The 12,071-nt window shown below is 35.7% G+C and overlaps 1 protein-coding gene across 1 annotated transcript in view; it reads left to right on the top strand.

Moving 5' to 3' along the window:
• The window catches only part of LUZP2 (leucine zipper protein 2), a 774,279-nt gene that overhangs the window by 557,245 nt on the left and 204,963 nt on the right, over window positions 1-12,071 (top strand). The gene's annotated exons all lie outside the window — the stretch shown is intronic.

Below are 12,071 nucleotides of genomic sequence, written 5' to 3' on the forward strand. Positions count from 1 at the left end.
TCTATCTATCTATCTATCTATCTATCTATCTATCTATCTATCTATCTGAAGGCAGGGCAATTGGGGTTGAGTGACTTGCCCAAGGTCACATGGCTAGTAAGTGTTAAGTATCTGAGGTCGAATTTGAACTCAGGTCCTCCTGACTCCAGGGCTCACGTTCTATTTACAACACCACCTAGCTGCCCCTGTGATTTGGTATTTTTAAACCCAAACTTGAAACTTTACAGTTATCCCTAGTAAAGCCCTATTGATTACATAAAGCTGAATATTTTAACCTGTCAATACATATTTGGATCTTTTTTTTCTGTTATTCACCTTTGTTAGCAGTCCTCTTAATTTTCTCTCATCTGTAGATTTGGTAAACATGACATATATGCCTACAGCCTTTGCAGGGATAGAAATGTCGAGCAGGGCAGGGCCATGCACATGTGCCTAGAATGCCAGAGGTCTCTTTTTGAGTTGCTGTTTTATATTTCAAGGCTATTCTTTGCTTCCAGCCCTTCAATCAGATATGAATCCAGTTATATGTATGCTTATCTAGCCAATATATATCTTTTCCATAAGAATGTCGATTTGGGAGGCTAATCAACCTAACAACAAAGGAAATGAGGTTGGTCTGCCATGACTTGTGCTTGTTTAAGCTCTCTAAGTTCAATAGCTTATTTCTTTAGATATTTACTAAAAATCTTTTTAATATACATTCTAGAATTTTTCCAGGCATTCAAATTCAAAGTCATTGAATTATTGATAGAGGTTCTTCCCTTTTTTGAAAATTGGTTCATTTTCCCATCTTCCAGTCCTATAATATCTTTCTGATTATCTAGAATCTTTCAAAGATCTCTTAAAATTACTGACAGTGACTTAGCAATAAAGTTTCAAATTTGTTTTTGTACCAGAGGATGTAGCTCATTTGAGTCTGGTAACTGAAATTCGAGCTAGGCAATGTAAGGGATCTTGACTTGGATTCCTGAGAAAATGATACAATGAATGTTTAAAGACATAATTGATAAATATCAAGTCAAGTAATTACTGATTACAAAGATTAAATAAATATAACTTCATTGAGAACAGGTCAGATAAACTAAGTCAATTTGATTTTTTTTTGAAAGAAAGGATTACTAATTGAGTAGATGGCAGGAATGTTGTAGATAGAGTTTATCTAGATTTAGCAAAAAAAATGGATAAAGCATTTCATACTGTTGTAGAGAAGGTGGAAAGATATGAGTTAGATAATGATGCAGTCAGACTCAGAACTGTTTGAGTGGCTGAACTCAAAAAGTGGTGGTTGATGGTTAATGATGGGACAGCAGACCTCTAGTGGTGTACCATAGTCTAGGCTACTTTTGATTTTAGTCGAGGTTTTTGTTTTTTGACCCATTTCTTGGGACATATTGGTTCATGGGACCAACAGTCCATTTCTTGAGTACAAAGAAACCACAAGGAGCTGAAGGGGCCCTCAGATTCTTGACTGATGATTGTGCATGATGGTAGACTCCCACAGCTGAATCAATTTAAAGTTTCTTTAATGCCTATCCATGTTGAATATCCTTCTCCTGCTAGAGCTAAGTAAATCTCCTTTTGTCAACTTTTGACTCATCTACAATTATGTCATTTTATTTCAGCATTGAGTCTAAACTGCCAGGGGATTTGCCTTGAGTCAGGTGTAGCCCAGAAAACCATATATTTGTGCTTAAGCCCGAGCTGTTAAAAATAAACAATTAAGTAAATATAATTACAGTAACAGATAATTAGTTATGGTAATTACATATTTTATTTATATTTCTATATAATAAGTAATTAATATATTATGCACACATATTTATATGACTTAAATAAAGACTACTCATTAAATTTATGAAAGATACCACATTGGGAAAGGTGAATGCGAGACTCATGATCCTAGGGTATCTTCCCAGGCTAAACTTAACAATTGGGCTGAAGTTATTAATAAGATACAAGTTAACTGAGATAAATGTCAAATTTTTGCCTCTGGACAAAAAACTCAACTTCCCTTGAGAAAGGTAGGCAGGGTTTTCTACTAGCAGTTAAAAAAAAAAGATTCAGGTGTTTTATTAACTGTATGATTAATGGTAGTCAATGTGGCAGCCCAAATAGCTAATGTAATAGTCCAACTTTCCTCTGGCTTATGTTACTTTTGGTGCATTACAATTCTGTTTAATAGGATATTTTCATGCTAGATCTTTCCAGAGGAGTACAACTGGAATGGTGAAGGGATTGAAGGACTGGTTGAAGAAGCTGGCCTATTTATTCTAGAGAAGAAAAAACCTTTAGGGATCTTGAACATATTTTCAATTACATATATATAATTTTTTTTCTCTTTTCATTCCCCTGGTACAGAAAAAGAGGACTATAAATGTGGTGAGCTAGAAAATCTTTTGTAAAAGTCTGATTCTGCTTCCACAGGCCTTACTGGCATGGAGATGACCAGTCAAGTCATTCTACAAGGCTACACTAGAGGCTGTGTAGTTGTTAGACCATTTGTAGACACCAGTTTAACGGTTTTTACTAGCAAGAAGCTGTCTTTCTATAATGACTAAAGAACTGACAATCTACTGTAGGAAATGAACCAAATCTGTATTGACATTTGTGCCATAAAAGAGACTAGACGATACAAAATATTTGTAGGTAAGTGGAAAGATGCCTCACAAGTTCTTCTCAGAAACACAAAATAAAGTAGTTGGCAGGGTAGGTTTCATCATGGAACCCAAAGGGACACTGAATCAATGACACCATGTCATGGGACATTTGATCATCTTGCTTTACAGAGCCCACACTGAATGCAAGTAAGCATGCAGCCAGGAAGATAATTTCAGTCTTTGCTAGAATCTATTAAAAAGGAATCTGTATAACAAAGAATAGACACTCTATTAAGAACTTGACAAGATCCTTCAAATGAAGGCATCAGAGAATTTTTATTTGGTGATTTTAGTAAAAAGAAAACAAAGAAAATTACAGACTATTTGAGAAAATCTGGTTGCAGTATCAAAGAAGAAAAGGCACCATTTTCGGAGGTCTTATATCTGTACAGCCTGAATATTTTATTTAGCAAGAAAATCGTGAGGTGTTGCATATGGCAAGCATCCAACAACATCCTTATTCTATTTTAGCAGACAGGAAATAGCTATGCAGATGTGGCAGGTACTTTAGAATAAAATCTCTTTAGGTAGCTGGGGAATTGACTATTTAGAGTGAAAGTCAAAGGAAATACTCAGTCAAAAGACATGTAAAAGATAAGATGACACCATTTGTAACCTTTAAGATTAGATAATAATGAAGATAAATCCTATCACTATTTCTGTAGAGATCTGACAAACTTTCCAAAGAGTCAATGTAACACATATGCTGGTAAAGTCCAGAAACTGCCCCAACCAACAAATGCTTAATCTTCCCCAACAGGGAGCCTTAACAACCAAAGGTAATACCTGTAGAGAAAACAAGCTCCTTTATAAAACATAACTGAGGGAGAAGAGGGTTGAATATGTGAGAGAGCATGAGATATGATGAAGGCTTAAGAAATCATCCCTAGAAAATTTGGAGACACCTGAAGAAAGACAATGAAAACAAAGGGAATTGAATATAATGAATGCTTTTTAGACAGTGAGCACTGTGAATTCCTATGTTGATGCTGCATTTTTTGATGGGGTTGTCTACAGGTCCTCAACACCATCGTGGAGCAGTATTTGGCAAAGTCTACTAAGGCTTAAAACATAATATTTGAGTCTGAGCCTAGTAACACAATGAAATCTCAAAGACTGATTTGGATCAGTTGAGAAAGGCATGTGACTCCATTATTATTTTTTTTTCCCATAATAGGAAATAACTCTTAAGACCATAGCATCATAAACCTTAGCATTAGAATGGAGGCCACCTAGTCTTACCCATATATGAAAGGAACCAGAGGTAGTGCAAAAAATGGAAAAATGTTCATTTGGTCAAGGAATTTCACTTTGTTCAGTTTGGCAGTAATAATTCACTCACCGAAGATGTTCAGAGTTATAGTGTTCTTGGAATGGGTTCTGGAGTCAGAGGTCCTGCATTCAAGTCCCAGCTCTAACACTAAAAATATGACCAAAATTGCTATTACTTAGACCTCAGGTTCCTTTTTCTGCTAAATGAGTGCTTCTTAACCTATTTGAGCCTTGAACCACTTTGAGAATCTTATGAACACTCCTCAAAATAATGTATTTAAATGCATAAAAAAGATAAAGAATTACAAAGGAAAATTATTATATTGAAATGTAGTTATATATATGTATATTTTTGTGTATATGTGTGTACACACAAAAACATACATACACGAATATAAATAGTTTTTGTTATGTTGTCTGTTTTTCTACGTTTGTGGATCTGAAATTAGGAGCCCCAGCCAATACCTAGGATCCTTTGATCTGATGACTTCACCATCCATCATTGACCTGGAAAGGAGTAGTAACTTTCCCAAATGAAGAAAGTTAACGAGTAGTTAATGAGTAGCAAAAATTGGACTTCCAACTCCATATCCAGGGTTTCTTCCAATCCAATGACAAGTCACTCCATCGGTTTTCTTCCCCATTTCAACTCTACTCTCTTTTGGCTCCTGGACAATGATTGATATAGTGTATTTTTAAGTGCTTTCAGTGTATTAGTTGAATTAGAAGGCTAGAAGACAACTTGAGAGTTCAAGCTCTGCGTTTGGGCAGCACCTGTCTTAATTCATACTATGCAAGGGGACATCTATCCTATGTTTGAGAATCTCCCCTGGATGATATGTGACCACACCTTAGATTATGTTCTGGATTCACTGATCAGAAAGAAGTTATTGCTATTATCTTCTCTCAATCTCACTTTGCTGGTTTAGTATTCTTTCATTCTTTATATTTATATCCCCAAAGTTTAGCACAACAACTGACCCATAGTAGGCACTTAATAAATGTTTGTTGATTGTCCTATTCAGGGTAATTTTTGTTTTAACTAGTTCTGGTGACACTTTGCCTTAGCTTTCAAAGTTTTCTTTCCTATTTGAGAGGAAACAAAAATGCCTATTTTATTTTTTTTTATGAAAGAAATGTCCTTTATTCCTCTCGTAATTCCTGATCTCATTTTTTTTTCAGAAAGAAAAAAAATTCTTTTCTTTCCTCTTAAAAAAGATTCTCTCACACCTCCTTACACCTTACTCTCTTGCTTTTCTGTCTCTGGGATGGATGTGAGGAAGTGAACTCTTTGGACCTGCAGTGTCCTTAAGATATGTAGCTACATTTCAGGCTAAGGAGAAAACGTGATTGCTGTTTCACCAGAGGCAAGTCACTTTGTTTTGTTTATTTAAACATAAAAAGGAAGATGTTTCCAGAATGAGAGAGAAGGTATATGCACCGCTCTTGTCTATTGTCTCTTATTAGACCAGCAGTTCTCAAAACTTTTTGACTTCAGGATCCCTTGATATGCTTATAACATTTTAAAGATTCCAAAGTTTAAAAAAAAATTTGACTTAATTTCTATTGTTATTTACCATATCAGAAATTAAAGCTGAAGAATGAAAAATATTTATTAAATATCCATTTAAAACACTAATATTAAACTCATTGCATATTAACAAATAACATTTTCATGAAAAATATTTAAAAATTTAGAAGAATATTATTGTTTTGCCTGTTATACACATATATATGTGTGTGTTCTTTAATATCTGGCTTAGTGTGTTTGTGTGTATGTTTATGTGTTCTCTTTAATGTCTGGCTTAAGAGAAGACAACTTAATTTTCATATCTACTTCATTTAACTATTGTGATACAGTGTTTTGGTTGGAGTACACAAATAAAATTTGGTCACATTCTGATACGTAGCTGGAAAACTATTTTAGTTATATGTAGTGGAGAGGTATTTTCATAGACAAGCAATGCTACTACTTTTTACAAAATAATTCTGACTTCATGAATCTGCTAAAAGGGTATCAGGAACCCCCCAGGGTCTGTGGACCCAACTTTCAGACTGTGCTATATCAGATCATCTATAATTTACAAGATATTATAGGTTTTCCCAAAATGATAGTGTTACTTGCTGATTTTTCCCCTCTCCAAATTTTTATGTAATTGTTATTAATGTTGAGAAATAGATATGGATAAAAAGAACTCTATGCCATTTATTAACTTAATGCCAGGAGGCTGCTGTCTGGAACCAGAGATCTGGAGATGAAATTTTTCTTTTCAACTGCCTTTGGTGTATTGTTTGGGAGGAGGTGACTGAAAGAAATTTGCTCTAAACATGAAAAAATGAACAATGAAACTTAGCTGCTCTAATCTGAATTCATGAATGGGCCCATCACTTGGCAAACCTGATATGTTGATCTGCAGATAATTAATATGCCATCATGAGAGAAGAGTTAGTGTGAGGCAGAAGGTTCTATCTAATCTGTCTTCCTTTCCAGCTGCACGATATTTTAATTCTGTTATTTAACTGCAGTGTTAACAGGTTAGACAATGGGTTAGTCTACTAGCATTTTTTAAGGGATTACTAATCACTGTGGTAATCACAAAGAAAGGCAAAATATTGTCCACATTCTAATAGGGGAGGTTAATTGATTTAAGCTTATTTTGACTAGCTTATTTTCATTGCCCACTCTTCTAAAGTTCTGGAGTTCAGATGGGTGTCTAGAATGGAAGGGCTGTATTCACAGAGTACTCAGAATAAAAATATAGATCTCACATTCAGGGACTTACTTTAGTAAGCAAGCAAGTAAGACCAAGATGTGAACTCCTGGCAGATAAGCTGTAGCTCCAACTCAAGATGTCAAAAATGCAACTCATCTCTTTCTCCCCAAACCTGCTTCCCCTGTTTGACTTTCCTTTTTCTTTAAGCGATACCAATCACCTTGTCTCCAATGTTTGCCATCCTAGGGCTCTCCTTGACTCTTTCTTCTGTGGCATCTCTCATAAACAGTCACTTATCAGGTCCTTTTGGTTACACTTCTGAATCAACTTCAATATTCATCTCTTCTTTCTATGGTAGTTGGCCTCATATTAGCTGAGACCCTCATTATCACTCATGTGATCAGACAAGCAAGTCTTTCTATCCCCTTCCAAATCCACCTTCAGATCAATGTCACATTGGTTTTCCTTCACATTTAACTATTCTGTCACTTTGCTACTAAATAGAAATAAATAAAATACCACTCTTAGTGTCTTCTCATTACCTAGAGAATAAAATTTCCTTAGTCTGGTTGCAAGTCCCTTAGATCTCTGGTGCTAATCAACTTATGTTCTAGCTAGAGTCTAGCAAGAATCTCTGGCTAGACTCTAGGTAGAAACTCTAACTAGACTCCAGGCAAATCTCTAGCTAGACTGTACCATATATTTAACCTGTATATGATCATGCTAATCTTACCTCTTCAGTCAGTACCAGGTCCTTCCCCAGTTGATTCTACAACTATTGTATTTGTAACTCTCCAATGCTCATTCTGAGTTACTTAACTTATTACACATATCTATATATGCTTTTCATAGAATTTAGAGAGAGTCATTAGATGTCATCTATTCCAACCTCTTCATTTCGAAATGGTACTGGGTAGAGGACTTATCCAAAATCACATAGTAGTAAGCAGAAACATCATTTGAACAAAGATCCTCTTATAGTAAATCCAGTGTTTTTTTCTAGTAGTTCAGGATATAAGTTCTGGATAGACCAACGTCATGTCATCTAATTTCCTACCTCCTTCCCACCCCCAGGTTTACTGTTGTTGACAATTTATTTCAGTAGTGTCTGATACTTCATGACCCCATTTGGAGTATTCTTGGCAAAGATCCTGGGGTGAATTGCTATTTCCTTCCTGGGTTCATTTTACAGATGAAGAAACTGAGGCAAACAAAGTTGTGACTTGCCCAGGGTCACAGAGATAATAAATAAATGAGATCAGAAATGAATTCAGGAAGATGAGTATTCTTGATTCCAAGCCCAGCACTCACTGCATCTGGCCTCCCCTTAGGTCTAAAAAGGTCTTATATTTACACAGCAATTTCTTAACATTTAATGAATGAATGAGTGGATGAGCCATGTGTGTTTACTTTTATTTCTGATTTCTGTGCCTGACTTAATTTGCCAGTCTGTCTGACAACAAAGAATTTTACAAATACCTAGGCTGGAATTTGCTGATTCATCAGATTATTTAACAGGTCTTCTGGATCAAATAACTATCCATGCCGTTCTTCACCCACCAATTTTAAATGTCTGTCATTCCTAAGCGTAACTGACATGGAAATTACAAACACACACACACACACACACACACGCACACATACGCATACACACACGGTCTTCAAATTTTAGATACTATTATGATGAAGATTTCATAGAATGTTGAAGCTAGAAGAAGCCTATCAGATTATCTAACTAAACCCTCTCATTTTAGTAATGAGAAAACAGACTTAGAAATGCTAAAGAACTTATCCAAGGTCACAGCTAGTAAATTACAGAGATCGGGCATGAAGCCATTGTTTCTGATGGCATATTCTTTTTCCCCCCACACTATATTACCTCTTCATTGTTCCTTAATTCTTATTCATTAAAAAAAACTTAATCAGCATGAAAATAGTCTTGCTGCTTAATGAACTATTGAAAAAATGAGATTTACCTCTGCTGTGGAACAAAATGAGGCTTGGACTCTTCTAGATAATGACAAGGGAAGCCATTGTGTAGACCTTCTATGTTTCAGATAGTGTTGTTAAGCTTGTGTTTCATTCACACCTGGATTCATGCTTTAATCTTGCTCATATTTAGGGAACATAAAAGATATAAGGAAGAAAGTCTGTTTTCTCTTAGCTATTTTTAAACACCTTAAAACACATACTTTTGACACTTTAAAAATAACAAACTACTTCTAGCTATATAAGGCCATACAATGTTAGAGTTGGAAGGATTCTTTTAGATCCTAATAATAATACCCCGTATTTAGAAAGGTGGCAAATACATAGCTGAAAGAGGCTCAGGAAGACCTGGGTTCAAATGTCTTTAGCATTTCGTTACTTAGTCAGTGCACATTCACTAAAATTTCACCATGTACCAGCCACAGAGTTGTCCATAGTTGGGATATAAAGAAAGACAAAGGACAGCTTCTGCCTATAAGAACCTCACAATCTAATGGGGGAAAAGCAATGCATTGAAAAGTTGAGAACAGTTATAGTGGGGGAGATTAGGGATGTGATGAGATGGCTGCGATGTATCCCTTCTCAAATGGAAATTGCGAGAAGTGATCTCCTATATCTAGCTACTACCCTCTGAATTCAGAGGGAGGGAGCAAGGGCAGAGGGTCTTGGAGAAGTGTGAGTTTCAAAGTTGAAGCAATCTTGTAGGAAAATGAGTTTCTAGAGATGGGGATGCAGTCCAGGAGAACCGGATGGGAAACATTTTTCCCAGATTGGGAAAAAAAAAAATTCTTTTTCTCTTTTTGTCACTGGAATAGAGTGAGGGGAGTGGACTGAGAAGGTAGCAGGAAGCAATAAAAAGAACATTATATCTGGTGTCAGAGGATCCGGGTTTATATCTCAACTCTTCCCCCTAATACCTGTATGGCATGTAGCAAGTTACTTCATTTTCTGTATTTCTCCTTCTTCTTCTTTGGTAAAAATGAAAGGATCATTCTTTTTCACCTTTCTTCTAACTACAAATTAGTGTTCATTTGATATTTTTCAATCCTGCCATATTATGGGTGAAGAAACTAAATCAGATCAAAATGAAGTTACTTGGGGCAGCTAGGTGGCACAGTCAATAGAGCACCGGCCCTGGAGTCAGGAGGACCTGAGTTCAAATCTGGCCTCAGACACTTAAAACACACACACAAAAACTAGCCATGTGACCTTGGGCAAGTCACTTAACCCCAACTGCCCTCCAAAAAGCAAAAAAAAAAGTTACTCAAAGCCACTCTAATAATTAATGATAGAGTCAAGTCCAGAACTCAGACCCCCTGACTATAGCTTCTGTTGGATGTTTCACTACTGTGGGATGCCTCATTAGTTAGCACTGGAACCAGTAACTGAGGAAGTAACGAGAATAACGTATTTTCTATCTGAAACTGGGCCACAAAGTCACATCTGACATTGGTCTGAAAACTTCTATAGTGTCTAGACACAGTGGACATTGATTTATTCCTCCTGATATTTCAGTAATGGTAGAGTCAAATAGCTTTGCATTAACATAAAGTAAATATGGGAAAGATTTCACATTATTGTTTTTGCTGATGGCACTGTGGTTGGTTTACAGGAGTGTTGAATATAAATTCATTTTACATCATAGCCTTAAAAAAGTAATATGCACCATTATATGCCAGAATCACAGCTTCCCAGGAAGTCATCAATTTCCAGTAGCCTGATAACATTTTCATTGCTGTCTTCTACATGCTAATATGTGTGATCAGTCTTTAGCTTTTGAGAGCAGAAAATCTCAAAAGCAAGGATATAGAACCTTTGTAATAACCTTGGCTAAGTTATATCGTCTTAGAATCTTAGTGTTCTCAGATGCGAAATGATGATGACATCATTTGAACTAATTATTTGATGGGCTCATTGCAGACCAAATGAGAAAATGGATGGAAAAGATTTGAGGATTTTCTTTTGGAACAAGGATCATACTTGCTCTAACTTGACCCAAAAATTTGGAAGTAGGAATAATTCAATGAGTCACAGAAAGAAAGAGGCTGGATGGAGGGGATTGATGGGAAGGAGACTGTTCCCTGTTAATTAGAGTCATCCAGAAGTAGAATAGATTGTCTCAGGATTGTGTAGGTTTGCTATACTGTGGGTATTTCATGCAATTGCTGTGTTATTGTTTGTCTGTGAGACTGGGATTATTTTTCAGGTAAAAGGTAGGCTCACTGGTGTCTGAGGTTTCTTACTAATGAAACATTTTGTAATTCTTCTTTTAAAGTGTTTTTTAGTGTCACAAATTTATATTTTCTAGATGATGATGTTGTACAGGGTGTTTTCACTAAAGAAAAGATGAGGGAAGAGTATTCAAAGGATTGGGGGAGAATAATAGCTATCTGTCTCTATGTTCAGGACATTATCTTGCCTGATATCGCATTTATTCACAGACTTATAGAACATAAAAATTAGAAGGAACCTAAGAGATGTTCCAGTCTAATGCCTTCACTTTGTTATTAGCTAACTTTAAAAAAATAAACATTTCTTCTCTCTTATCCACCACTGAAAAGAAAACAAAACAAAACAAAACCCTTGTAACAAATAGGTATAGTAAAAACAAAATAAATTATACCACATAGACCATGTTGAAAAAAATGTATATCTCTTTCTGCAAAATTAAAATCTTCACTTCTGCTTTAGGAGGGGGATAACATTCTTCCTCATCAGTATTCTAGAATGATGGTTTGTCTTTGCGTTTATCTGATATTTTTTATATTTCAAAGTACTTCTTTTTTTTTACAATGTTGTTGCAATTGTATGAATTATTTTGGTTCTGCCCACTTTACTCTGTATCAGTTCATACAAGTCTTCCTATGAAATCATCCCTTTCATAATTTCTTGTGGTACTTGAGAAGGAGAAAGGCAACCAGGTGGCAAGAAACTCTAGGTTCAGATATTTACTAGCAATGTGATTTTGTCTATGTCATCTAACATCTCTTTACCTCAATTTCTTATTTGTAAGATGGAATAATAATAATAATACCTACTTCCCAGGGTTATTGTGAGGCTCAAAATAGACAATATTTATAAGTGTTTAGTGCAGAGCCTAATATTTAGCAGGTAGGTGCTATATAAATATATAATGCTTACTATCATTAGTCATATTATTACTACTATTACTGTTCTTACCGTCAAGAGTCAAGATTTGCGGTGTGGTCAACCGGAAAAAGACAAAGAGTAGGTCAGCAATAGATCCTTTCTCTCCTTATTTAGCACCCGCTCTGTGCTAGCAACTTTGCTAAAGCATGAATAAAATAGAGAAAGAGAGAGAGAGAGAGAGAGAGAGACAGAGACAGAGAGAGAGAAAGAGAGAGAGAGAGAGAGAGACAGAGAGACAGAGAGATGGAGAGAGAGAGACAGAGAGAGAGACAGAGAGAGAGAGACAGAG

The sequence above is a fragment of the Petaurus breviceps genome, unplaced genomic scaffold (assembly GCF_028583685.1).
Source record: "Petaurus breviceps papuanus isolate PSGF00001 unplaced genomic scaffold, PetGlider_PUasm1.0 188, whole genome shotgun sequence".
In the NCBI taxonomy this organism is placed as follows: Eukaryota; Metazoa; Chordata; class Mammalia; order Diprotodontia; family Petauridae; genus Petaurus; species Petaurus breviceps.